This window comes from Meles meles, chromosome 4 (assembly GCF_922984935.1).
Source record: "Meles meles chromosome 4, mMelMel3.1 paternal haplotype, whole genome shotgun sequence".
NCBI lineage: Eukaryota > Metazoa > Chordata > Mammalia > Carnivora > Mustelidae > Meles > Meles meles.
The window spans coordinates 14,442,548-14,456,216 of NC_060069.1; positions in this window are offsets into that span (position 1 = coordinate 14,442,548).

A 13,669-nucleotide genomic window follows, 5' to 3' on the forward strand; every position below is an offset into this window, starting at 1 on the left:
AGGGTTTTACTTATTTATTTGACAGACAGAGATCACAAGTAGGCAGAGAGGCAGGCAGAGAGAAGAGGAAGGGAAGCAGGCTTCCTGATGAGCAGAGAGCTGATGTGGGGCTTGATCCCAGGACCCTGGGATCATGCCCTGAGCTGAAGGCAGAGGTTTTGACCCACTAAGCCACCCAGGCACCCCTCCAGTTGCAATTTTAACAAGAATTAGAAGGTCTTACACAGTAGGTTTAGTGGAACAAACTACCGTGTTTGTTGCTGCAGTTCATCCAAGATCTTAATTAATACACCAGGACTCTATCTTCATGCTCCTACTCTATCCAAGGGAGTATGATGCCATTTTTGAGCCATTGGTTTCACTGTCATTCGAGACTGTACATGTAACAGTCATTGACTGTTCTCCTTTCCAGTTACTCTGGCAAATACCTAGGGTTCTTTGGGGAAGGACTGGAGAAATTACTACTATATATCCTTGCAGTGTCATTGCAGGGTTCTTCCTCAAACGTACTTGGAATGTCCTTCCATTAACGGGAAGTAATGTCTCAAGCCTTTGAGAACTGGCTCATGTCTGGAAGGCAGGTGAAAAATTGAGATTTTCCATTTTAATGGTTCTCATCAGTCTTCTTATTCACCCACTTTTGATCTTTTGTGGTTGTCTCAGACAAACAATACTCTTACTGGCTACCCATCTATCTCACCCTCAGGCCCACCATCCTCTATATGCCACTGCCACAAACTGTAGCAGCTCAAGGCCCACTGGGCCGTATTGGCCTTGCTGCTCATCATGAAATCACATCCATCTTGTCTCCAGTGTTTAGTTCCCTCTGTCCTGGTTCCGTATTATTCCCATTGATACCAGCGAGCCCGCTTCCCCAGTGACAGGGAACAGCCACTACTGAACTTCTCAATGATAGCTGTGCCTCTCTCCCCAGTGCATTCCTTATCACCTTCATGATGGGAGTATAGTCTGGGCTTTCCCTGAGAACACAGTTAGCTGGTTAGTTCTCTAGTCTTAAATAGCTTACTTAATATATCCATTTAACACGACTTTATAGACTTTTAAATTATTACTCAAGATTGAGCCAAAGTATCCTGACATCTCTGCCTCATTTATTGCCCTTGTTTTCAGCCCAAGGAGCCATCCTTTTACAGAACTAAAAAGGTTTATGAAGAAATACTATGAAGAAATACTATGCCAACAAATTATATAACTTAACTGAAATGGAAAATTCCTAGAAAGACACAAACAACAAAAACTAAATCAGGAACTAGAAAATGTGATTTGAACTATAACAATTTTGGAAATCAGTCTAGCAGGACCTCAAATGGTTAAATATAGAATTACCATAGATCTAGCAATTCCACTTTTATATATATACCAAACAGAAAGAAAAACATAGATCCAACAAAAACAAAAACACATCTTGTACGAGAATATTTATAGCAACTCTATTCACAATAGTCAAGAAATAGAAACAACCCAAAAGTCCATCATGTGATGGATGGATCAACAAAGTATGGTATATCCATACAATGGAATATTATTTAGCATAAAAAGAAAGAAATACTGATGTATGCCACAGCATGAACGAGTCTTGCAAACACTGTGCCAAGTGAAAGAAGCTAGTCACAAAGGATCACATGTTGTGTGACTCCATTTATATAAATTGTTCAGACTAGGCAAATCTAGAGAGACAGAAAGGAGATTGGTGGTTGCCTAATGGAAGCTGGGGTAAGGGAGGATTGGGGGTCAGGGATGATGGCTAAGAGCTGTGTAGAATTTTGGAGGGGATGACCATATTTTAAAGTTGATTGTGGTGATGAATGCACAGCTGTGATTATGCCAAGTGTCACTAAACTGTATACTTTAAATGAGTGAATTGTACGGCATGGTACCAATAAAGCAGTTTAAAATTGAGTAATAGTTAAGTGTCAGGTTCTCTGTAAAACGAGAACTGTAGGAACAAATATACAAATACATAAAACACACATATTTCCTCCACTCAGTGTAGGACCCACTAGCCACATGTGCTTATCTAGATTTACATTTCAGTTCATTAAAATGAACACAATTAAAATTTCAGTCTTTGAATTGTAATTACATTTCAAGTCTTCCATATCCACAAGCAGCTAGCAATTCCATATTTAAATATATATATATATAACACATACCCATCATTTCAGAAAATTCTACTGAACAACATTGATATCTATAATCTATGTATCATAAATTTATTTTTACATTTATCAAATGCATTACCTACTTAAAGAAAATTCCTTATTTAGAAAATTAGGCCTCTCTGGATTTAAATGATTTTTCCTAATAATAGGTATTTTTTTTTTTAATGTTCTTACCTTGGAAAATCTAACCCATATTGGCCCACTGCTGCCATCTCCAATCTTCTCTCCCCAAAATCCAGGATCATTGACGCATATTTTCAATCACACTTTGGTTTGAAAGTTTATCCAGAATAAAAGTAGTTTGGAAGACTGAAGGTTGAGAAAGATGAGAATCTTGGCATATTAAGATCTATTTTACTGGTATGTAAATATTGGGTATTAATTTAGAAACAAAGGTGGTTTTGACAGTAAAGTGCTAATACTTCAACCTCATCTGAGGGGAAACATGCAACGGATTGAATCAAAGGCATTCAAAAGGGAGGGTTATTTCAGTTGCTGTGTCACTCAAGAATAAAAAGGAAAGGGTGAAAAAAAATATTCTATTGATATGTGTTGTCATCTGGGTTTGCTTTTCCATAGTCATCTGTGTGTGCGTTTGATTGTATTTTATGTCACCCTGGTGAACAATACCGCAGTATGTCAAGACCATTAGAATTCAACTACAAAGGAGGCAAGAAAAGAGTTCTGGTTTTCATGTCGATCAGCATAGCTTAGATTTGGAGGCCTTAAAATTAACTCAAGCAATATAAAAAAATATATATCAGACACAATGCAGAACAGCCAATCTCACAAAAGACTTCCTTTATGGCTCATCAGAGTAAATTTCTTGTCAAAATACTCCCTGCGCTAAGTAAAGGTTATCTATTCATATGAACACCTGACTTATGAAATCAATCAGGGCACAATAAGAAAGATGCCTGCTTTTTGCATGCATTCAAGTTGTTGCTTCCATTAACTTAACTTCCTAAAAATATATTTCATTTTTTCAGTCTGCTCTACATAACTCATTAACATCATAATCGCCAGCAATAATTGCCTGAAGTGAGTAAAGAAAATCACGAAAGATGAAGAGTTGAATTACCACTTAATGAAAGAAGAAAAAAAAAGAAGACAATTTAAATCAACAGTCTACGATACTATCACCACTCCCTTCCTTGAGAAAATGTATAGTAATTGTGTTTCTTGGAGCTTGTTGTGTTTATAAATGAGGACTCTCAGACAGTAAATTCTCAGAATGATTCTAAGGGCTTAATTGATGATGTGAATCAGAAGAATATTTGCTCAGCAATCTCAAGATTTTTTTTTTAAGATTTTATTTATTTATTTGACAGACAGAGATCACAAGTAGGCAGAGAGGCAGGCAGAGAGAGAGAGGAGGAAGCAGGCTCTCTGAGCAGAGAGCCCGATGCGGGCTCCATCCCAGGACCCTGGGATCATGACCTGAGCTGAAGGCAGAGGCTTTAACCCACTGAGCCACCCAGGCACGCCCTCAAGATGTGTTTTTATAACAAGTTGCAAAATAATATCATTTAAAGTATTTCAAAATTATCTCTACGGTAATTAGAAGTCCTGACCAAAACGCAGTGTTCCTCTTGGTCTCAAAATGTGTGGAATCGATTAGAAATATTAACTGTATTTGGGGACTTTGTGGGTATCCGTTAAAACCAGTGCTTCTCTAGTAGAGTTGATTTTCACTCCCAGGAAACATGTGTCCATGTCTGGAGAAATTTGGAGTTGTCACAATTGAGAGCATGCGACTAGCATCTAGGACAGCTCCATACAACAAAGAATCATCTAGTCAAAAATATTAATAGTACCGAAGTTGAGGAACCCTGAATTATAGCAACGAAAGGACCTAAGAGGTTACTCTACAAGGTAGTAAGTAAAATAAAGGGATGATGTCTCTCTTTACAAAAAGAACACAAAGAAGTCTGACCAACGCTAAAAAATTAATGCAGTAGTTTACATCTTATAGTTTAGTGAGCACGCTGGAGCTACGGAAATGGGAGACGGACCATAACAGCACATTACTCCAGCTGCCCTTTCTGGCCAACCTTCAACTCATGGTAATTTAGGACTGATGACTGTCAGATAATCAGCAGGCTTTGGTTTTAGTCAAATGTAATTATGATTTATCATTTTCATAGCACTTCTTAAATCTGTAAACATATGAGTTATTAACAAGAAACAGATTAAGTGGGTAGACAAGTTCAGCTAAGTGTATGCATGAGATGCTGTTAAAGTGGAATTCTCGGAGATGCCTTAAAACAGGGGTTCCAAAGCATGAGCATACATAAGTACCTAGAAGGTTTGCTAAAACGCAGACTTCTGGGCTCCATCCATAGAATTTCTGATCCTGTAGGTCCAGTAGATCTGTGAGTTCTGAGAACTGGCACCTTAATCATCTCCCCAGCCCTGGGATAATGCTGGTCTGGGATCACTCTGAGAGCCACAGCCCTAGTTGAGTGGATGTTGCAACCTAAAAAAAAATGCAAGATAACTATGACGTAAAATGTTTAGAGGAGGTGGCTAAAAGCTTCTCCCCATAACAAGGATCTAGAGATTTAGAGACAAGGGAAGTAGAGGGTTTTACAGAAAACTCTAAAACGTGTACTGTGAGTCCCATTCCCTCATAGGTGGTAGACGGGGGCTGGAGAGGTGGGGGCACCACCCATCATGACTGAGGAGAAAAGCTTCAATCCACCCACTTACAAAACTATCTTCTTCACGGTTTGCAAACACAGAGGACACTCACTCTCATCTCCCCAATCCCACTCTACCCTTCCTCTCCCGAGAAATCTAAATAGCAAAAGAGTAATAGAGCCTGGCGAGCTGAGCTGAGCTGTTGCGATGGTGGGGCAGATGGAAAGTGGCTATTGTGATGGAATTAGCCTGCTCTGCTGGAGTCCCTCAGGGAAAAAGCGACTTGAGTGTCCCCTCCGGTATGTGCTGTGTGCAAGAGAACTTACACGGGTCTTCACAGATTCTGACCAAGAGAGCAGCCTGCCAGGGTAAGGAGAAAGGTTGGCGGTACAGCTGGATTTACAGAGGTTGGGAGGAAGTAAGAGGTCAGCCCTAATACAGATGCATTTTTCATCAGGGTGATGACAGGCAGAAAATTTCCCCAGGAATGAAGGGGTGAGATATCTCCAACAACTCAATTAAGTGCATCCAGAAAGTTAATTTTAAATGTCTTCCAAATGTCACAAGCACTGAAATTAGGTAAGTAGAAACCTACCTTTAGGTGGGAACTTTTCCCCATAGGGCAACTCCCTCTCCCACCTCAACTCTGGAAGGGTCAGAAGCATGGTTTGTCAGATGACAGAGAATGTACAGAACATAGAAAAGATGCCATCTACACCCTTATCCTTGACTCCCACCTCCCTGTCCACAGAAGCCCTGAGCAACTGGAGGAGGACATATTTTTAACTACATGGGAGATTCAACTTTTAAGTTATTAAACTGAGATTATGTTTGTGATTTTAACTGACGAGAGAATCGTTAGCTTTAATGGAAAAGGACCAGAAAACTCAAGGGTCTGCCGAGATTTGATCCAAAGGTAGAATAAGAAATTGCCTCCCAGTGAAGATCTAAAGGGAGAATGGAGAGCTAAAATTACAGTTGTTATTGTTTGGTCATGCCCCCATGAATGATGCGTCTTCATTAATGGCTACACACACAGTATTTATCATGCCTTGCCTTCCTAAGGTTTCTGAGAGACCCACAGCTCCACACTTGTCCTCAGTTTCTTTCACTGATGGAAGAGATCAGGATTATTTTATAAAGCACGGGTAGTTGTAAGCCAAAGAAAGTCACTGTTTGAATACAAAAAAGATCATGTTACATTCCACAATGAATAGCCCAAAGAATGTATTATTTGATGTATTTGACAGGAGTAAAATCTTGTAATAATTCCAGTACTTGGATTAGCAATCTAGAAAACCATTTGGGGACTCAGTTTTAACTTATACAGACAATCGCAGAGCAAAAAGTAAAGAATACATAAGAATCCTAATGGATATATGTTATCAACCGGATATGCCTTGAGTATTTGGGATTTTATTGTTACGAGCTGTGACAGGTCCCCTGATTTCTTCATCTTCCCTTTTAGTATACCCTGCCTCCTGTCACCATATTGATGTCATGGATTGGAACACCATTCTGATCAGATCCCCAGTCAAAACTAGTCAATGCGTCCTCGTCTCTACAGAATTATAATAATCCACATTGGTTAACATGTGCTAAGGAGGCCATTTTTATTAACTATGGGTCTGATCACTCTGAAAAGGAATTTGGCAACTGAATAAGCAGGGTTCTACCCAAAAAACAAAACCAGTATCAACTCTATCTGTCTGACATATATGTAAGTGTACATAATATTTACGAATAGGTGTGTGGGTGCATGTAAAGACACATACACACGTACATAAGACATGCAAGCACACATGACATACATAAGCAAAACGCAAATACCTATAAACACAAAGAATTGACGTGAATTATTGCAGGGACTGGGTAGACAAACCTGAGACTCGTAGGGGAAGGTCAGGCTAGAAACTTTGGGCAGGAGCCAAAGCTGCAGTCCACAGCAGGAATTTCTTCCTCAGGGAAGTCTCAATTCTGCTGCAAGGCCTTTCAATTAATTGAATCAGGCCCACCCAGATGATTGAGGATAATCTCCTTCACTTAACAACTAACTGTAGATGTTAATCCTATCTACAAAGTACTTTCACCGCAACACCTATTTAGAGTTTGATTGAATAACGGGACACTGTAGCCCAGCTAAGTAGACACATGAAACTGGCCATCACGGCAACATTATCAAGAGGTGTAAATAGCCTCCACCATTTGACCCAAGATTTCAGTTCCTGAAATCTGTCCTAAAGGAAATAAACAGAGATGTGCACAACTTTTTTATATGTGTTAATGGCCCACTCCGATTACTATCTTGAACCAAAGCTCTGTACCATCAGCCAAAGACACATACGCCTGACCTCAGCAAGTATGCTAATTTGGCAAATTCAAGCCAAGGTTATTATTTAGTCATTGACTAATAAGTTGCATTGTTAATGAAAAGTGGAAAAGGGTTAAAAGGTGTTAAGATTGCATATTGTGGTTATCTACCTCTTCACACCATAACATTTCTCAAAGATCCTAGAGTATGCATGTACATTTCACACTCTGAAAAATGAACATTTTATATATTTTTAAAATAACAGCAAGAGACATTTTAAAGCACCAATAAAAGCAAAAACAAAATTGTAATTAAACTAAATACAGCACTCTGAATATGACAACATAATTTGTATGTATCACAATGTTATGATTTTAATGCCTAACATACCACACAGTGTCTAATATTAGGGAATCAAAACTAAATATTAGAGAATTGAGCTCGAATCTCTGAGTTCTACTACAGGATGAACCAGTAACTACTACCAGAGCAGAGAGCACAATGAAAGCAACCTTCCAGTAATTAGCAGAGCTTGCATAGACTCTATTGTTCCTTTACCTTGTGTCCACCAGGTCAAAAGGAAAAAATATATATATATATATGTGTGTGTGTGTGTGTGTGTGTGTATATATATATTTATATGTATAAAAAATATATATATGTATATATATGTATATGTATATATATACACATATATATACATATACATATACACGCATGTATAAAAATATATATGTCTATATACGTGTATATGTATATATATGTATACACATATACATATACACGTATATAGACATATATATTTTTTATACATGTGTGTATGTGTGTGTGTGTATATTTTTACACCAGCATAGAAATAGGCAGCTTATTGCCCAATGCCTCTGTTCTTCAAAGTGGCCTGATCCATTCTTTGCCACCCAAAGGCATACCTATGATTCTCCTTATGTCAACTTCCAGAAGAAAATAGGTTAATTGTAGCATCTTTAGACCCTCCCCACTAATCCAGAAGGAGCAAAAGTCTTCTACAAACCAATTTCCTTACTTCTGCTAATATCAGGAGAGGTTATGATTGATCATAACCCAGGATATTCACTGGATCAGGTCTTATATAATAATGGACAAGCCTCCTATCACTTTAATTGTATAAACCCAGCTTCCATCCTTTATCTTAACCTTCAACCTCACCCTTAGACTAAAACTGATCCATGGGACAAGTCAGTGTCTCTTAAACTTCCTTTTATATTCCATGTGGCAGGTTGAGAAAACTCAGAGTCCTTCTTGGGATTAGTACTCACCTGCCCACTCTCTCTCTCTCTTCAGATTTGTCTAATCACATCTGTCCCAAATTTCTAGATTTGAAGTTGAGAATAGGGAAGAGATGGTCAGAGGGTAGAAGGTTTCACTTAGATCCCAAGTTTTAGCCCCATTCTCTGGTTTAGCTTTTATGAAATAGCCTATAATATGGTATTGAATATTCCCCCTTAAACCCTTATAAAGCTTGGGTGCCTGGGTGGCTCAGTTGGTTAAGTGTTTGCCTTGGCTCAGGTCATGATCCCAGGAGTCCCAGGATCAAGCCCTCATCGGGCTCCCTGCTCAGTGGGGAGTCTGCTTCTCACTCTGCCCCTCACCCTACTGCTTTGACCTCTCTCACTCTTTCTTTCTCAAATAAATAAATAAAATCTTTTGAAAACAACAAGGCTTAAAAGTGGATCCTTTCCCTCTCTTGTTTTAGTCTTATATGTCCATGATACTCCGGTGTTGATCTCACATCACCACCACTTCAAGACTGGATAGAACAACAGACCCTTCCTCTCTGAATTACAGCTTTTGCAAATAACCTTAATGCCTTTGTTCTATTCTAAATTTCCAAGGTGAAGCTTCCCTGTTCATAGTCTTGGCTTTTCTGAGTTACTGGTTCAGGCTGCTCTGCAAATCAAGCCCTGGTTTCCAAGAAAGAGTCTCTTCTTGCTATACTTTAGTGTTTACCTCCTTTATGCCTCCTCAGTTTTGGTGATTTAACCTGCTTCCTTATCTTGGGTTCTGTGGGAGACGGAATTACAAGATAACCCCAAGACTTCTAGTCCTTAGTGTATATGCCCTGTATAATCCCTTCCCTTTGAGCATGGGTGGGGCCAGCGAATATGGTGGATGTCTTTGGATGATTAATTTGTACTATATGCCCCAAAAGTCCGAGATTTTTAGGTGTAAATTTGATACCGAGTCCACTGACTTTGAGAACATCAAAAACGAGATTATCCTCAGTGAGCCTGACCTAATCTAGACCCTTCCAAAGTGTAGGTCTAGAAGGAAGAGAAAAGCAGCAGCAGACATGCTCCCTGTTGGCCTTGAGGAAGCAAACTGTCACAATGGAGAGAGGATACATGGCAGAGAATACTGGGTGGCCTCTAGGAAATAAGGATATTAGACTTTCAAACATAAGGAACTAAATTCTTCAGACAATCACATGACCTTTGAAGAGAGAACACAGCTCTAGAAAGGCACGCATCCCCTTCCACATCCTGATTGCAGCCTCGTGAGACCCTGAGCAAAAGATCATTTTAGCTGTGCCTGGACTCCTGACCACAGAAACTGTTAAGATAATGAATGCATGTTGTTTTAAGCTGCTAAATCTGTGATATTTTGTGATATAGCCATAGGAAGGTAATATACATTCCCAGATTGTTTTTACTACAAGCTTGACTGGAAACTACAGTACTGAAGACAGCACGTGCAAGGGCAGGGTCAGCCAGACATTCTCTTAGCACCCTCTTCCCCAGCAACACACACACAAGCACATTCTTCCACTTCTAAACTGCCAGTATCCCCTCTCCTTTGGGAGGAGCGGAATCTAATTTCAAGCTAAGGCTCCTCCCACTCCTGCACTGGACTGATACCTGCAGACCACCTATTGAAACTTTTCTCTGAGTCCTGCGGTAAAACCACGTTGTCCTTGGGGACTCATAGGCTCAGCTGGTGAAGTTGCTTCCATTAATTACAGCACAAAGAAACCTCTTGAATGTAGTATTGTGAAGTTTGTTTTGAAAATCATACTCCTTTTGAAAATTACCATTCATTATGCTTTGTCGCCAAATCATTTTACTTAGGAGCAAAAATGTGATTTTCTACCAGCTGAAGGGTTTCCTCCACAATGCAGCCAGAGAATTATTCCTTGAGCAAGACTGCCTCTCCTGAAGCTAAACTCTTGTTGCATATTTTAGAGGGAAAATGGACAAATCACATGTAAATGGAGAAATAAATCTTTGGAAGCAAGAGCAACCTCCCCTTCAGTTCATTTCTATAAGTATCTTTTTCTTGTTTTGCTTGTAAAATGGGAAACAATATGACTATCTGTGTTTTTTGTGAATAACTACATAATTCATCACTTTAAAATCTAAATCTTTCTCTCTGACCTGTAATATCTCATAGCCTCTATAATAAAACAATCAAATCGACTCAGTGTGTTTCAAATATGCCATATTTTGTGACATTCTTGTTCAAAGTCATTTTTTGGCTCCTTGACACTGTAGTTTCTTGATATATGCAATGCCATCTTTATAGCTGTGAATTGTACTTGCTGGAGAGACTGCAATGATTTATGTAGTGATTTGTGATGTGTGCCCCTGAAAGCAACCATACAGAAATAAATTGCATTATGAAAACCACATGTGAGGGGCACCTGGGTGGCTTAGTCGTTAAGCATCTGCCTTCGGCTCAGGTCATGATCCCAGGGTCCTGGGATGGAGCCCCACATCCGGCTCCCTGGTCAGCGGGAAGCCTGCTTCTCTCTCTCCCTCTGCTGCTCCCCTGCTTGTGTTCCCTCTCTCACTATGTCTCTCTCTGTCAAATAAATAAATAAAATCTTAAAAAAAAAAAACCTCATTTAATGCCTCAATCAAGCCCATTCGCTAAATTTTGAAAATTCCACCATACGTGGGTCAAAGCTACTGCTTTGCATTTATCAGTAGTTTCCCATTCTCCTGGATTAGAGATTTATAAGTTTCTAATTATTTTCTAGGCCAAACTGAATACCAATAATCAACGAAGAACTATATACTTTCTAATTATTATAGTAAAATAACCTTGTCTGATCACAAGGAAATGAAATCAGTCATTTGATCAGAATCCTTGCATGGGTACATAAGAACTGAAGTGGGTTATTTATGGAAGATGGGAATGCTTATTTTGGACATAAATGAAAAAGATGATTCTTTTCCCTTTTTGCTTTCTTCTTCTACTATCGGAGCTAAGAAAGGAGGAAGTACCATGATTCCCTTTTGCAATTGTGACCATTGCCTTCGGTGTCTCACTAGATGTCTTCAGCTGTATTTAGGGAAAATTACATTTGAAATGGCCAACACAGCCAAAATTAGAAAAAATAAAGTTTTTAAAACATAGAAAAAATAAACATACCTTATTCTTCTTCATATTTTCCCCACTCCCTGAATATGGCCCATTATGGTTTTTTTTCACCTTCTTTTGCCATGTCTATGAGATTGTAGGCTCCATGAAGTTGAAATGGTGACTTTCCTACTCATCATTATATTCCCACAGTTTAGAGTGTTGGACACAGAGTATGGCCCTTACAAATATGTGTGCAATACATGAATATCTCTAAACATTTAAAAATTTGTGTTTCTCTCTAAAATCAGAAAATGAATTAGATAAGCCATGCTACAATTGGAATTTCCCCACCACATCTTTAACCAATCTTTGAGGACTAAGCTATGCTGACCCAGGAATAACCCACAGGAAGACAGGATTAACAATAAAAATAATAATAATATATATATTTTTTTAATTTAGCAGAGACAGTCATTATCATACTGTATGGAAGATAGACTGTATAAAAATAGTTCAGGAAAAATCACTAAACAAGTGAGCAAGTGAACAACCAAAGGAAAAAAAAAACAAAAAACAAAACCCCCAAAACAACAAAAATATCCTGGCAACATTCACAACCCCTGCGAGAGGTAGAAATCATAATCTAGAGTATACAATATATTACTTAAAATACTCAGCTTTAAACAACAACAACAAAAAAATAGGCATACAAAGAAATAAGAATATGTAGCCGATATACTGAAAGACTGTTTCAATAAAACTCTCTGAAGGGGCCCAGATGTTGGACTTAGCAGACAAAGAAAAGAAGGTATTATATATGTTCAAAAGCAAAAAGAAATTATGTTCTGATAATTAGAGGACAGTATGATAATAGTGGATCGCCAAGTACAAACATCAATAAAGAGGGGGAACATATAAAAATTAACCAAATAGAATGTCAGGAATATATAATAATTGAAATGAAAAATCACTAAAATAGCTCCACAGAAGATTTGAGATGGCAGAAGAAAGAGTCAGCAAACCTGAAGTGGGTCAATAAAAATGATCCAACCTGAGGAATAGGAGAAAAAAAAAAAAGAATGAATGGAGAACATAACGAATAGAGCCTCAGACACATAGGACTATATAAAATATATTAACATATATGTAAGCAGTCCCAGAGAGAGAAGAAAAGGGGCACAAAAATAAATGAAGAAATAAGGGCTAAACATTTTCAAAACATTATTACCAAAAAGAAAAAACATTAATCTACACATCCAGAAAACTTAATAAACAAATACAATGAGTAGGACAAATACAATGAGTAGGACAAGTACAAGCAGGACAAATACAATGAGATCCACACCTAGACATGTCATAGACAAAGTCAAATGGAAAATCTTAAAAGTGGCTAAGACATACATATGCGCACAGACGCGCACGCGCGCACACACACACACACACACACACACACACCCATCAACTCCTCATGAACAAGGAAACCACATTAAAATGACCAGATCACAGGGGGGGAAATGAGGCCAGAAAGCAGTGGAATGACATATCCAAAATGCTTGGAAAAATAAAACTGTCAACAAATAACTATAACAAGTAAAACTATAATTCAAAAATGAAGGCAAAATTAAGTTATCTCCAGGTACAAAGACTGAAAGAATTCATGGCTAACAGATTTTCATGACAAGAAATACTAAGGGAAGTCCTTCAGGCTGAAAAGAAATGATAGCATATGATAACCTAAATCCACACAAAGAAAGAACACCTGTAAGTATGTAAGAAAATACAAAAAAGTAAAAATATACTTACATGTAAGTACACATGTAAGTATAAATACATATATTTTCTCTTTTCTACTGATTTGAAAGGGGATTGCAGAAAACAATTATCATAAGAAACTATTGTTGGGCTTATATAAAGGTGTAGATATATGATATATGATATAAAGGAATGGGAAAGCAATAAATCTGCGTTGGATAAAGCTTCCATAGCTCAATGAAATCAAGGCATGGGATGGGGACTGGAAAGAGATGCTTTAGGAAGTTATTCCAATAGCTGGGAAAATGGTCACTCGGGGACCAGAGTAGGGCAGTGGCAATCAACTGGAAACTATTTGAGTGGGATAAAGAGAATGACCATAAATCTGGCAAAGGATTAGAACAAAGAGACAGGCCAATGGCAGGAAGTATAAGTTAGG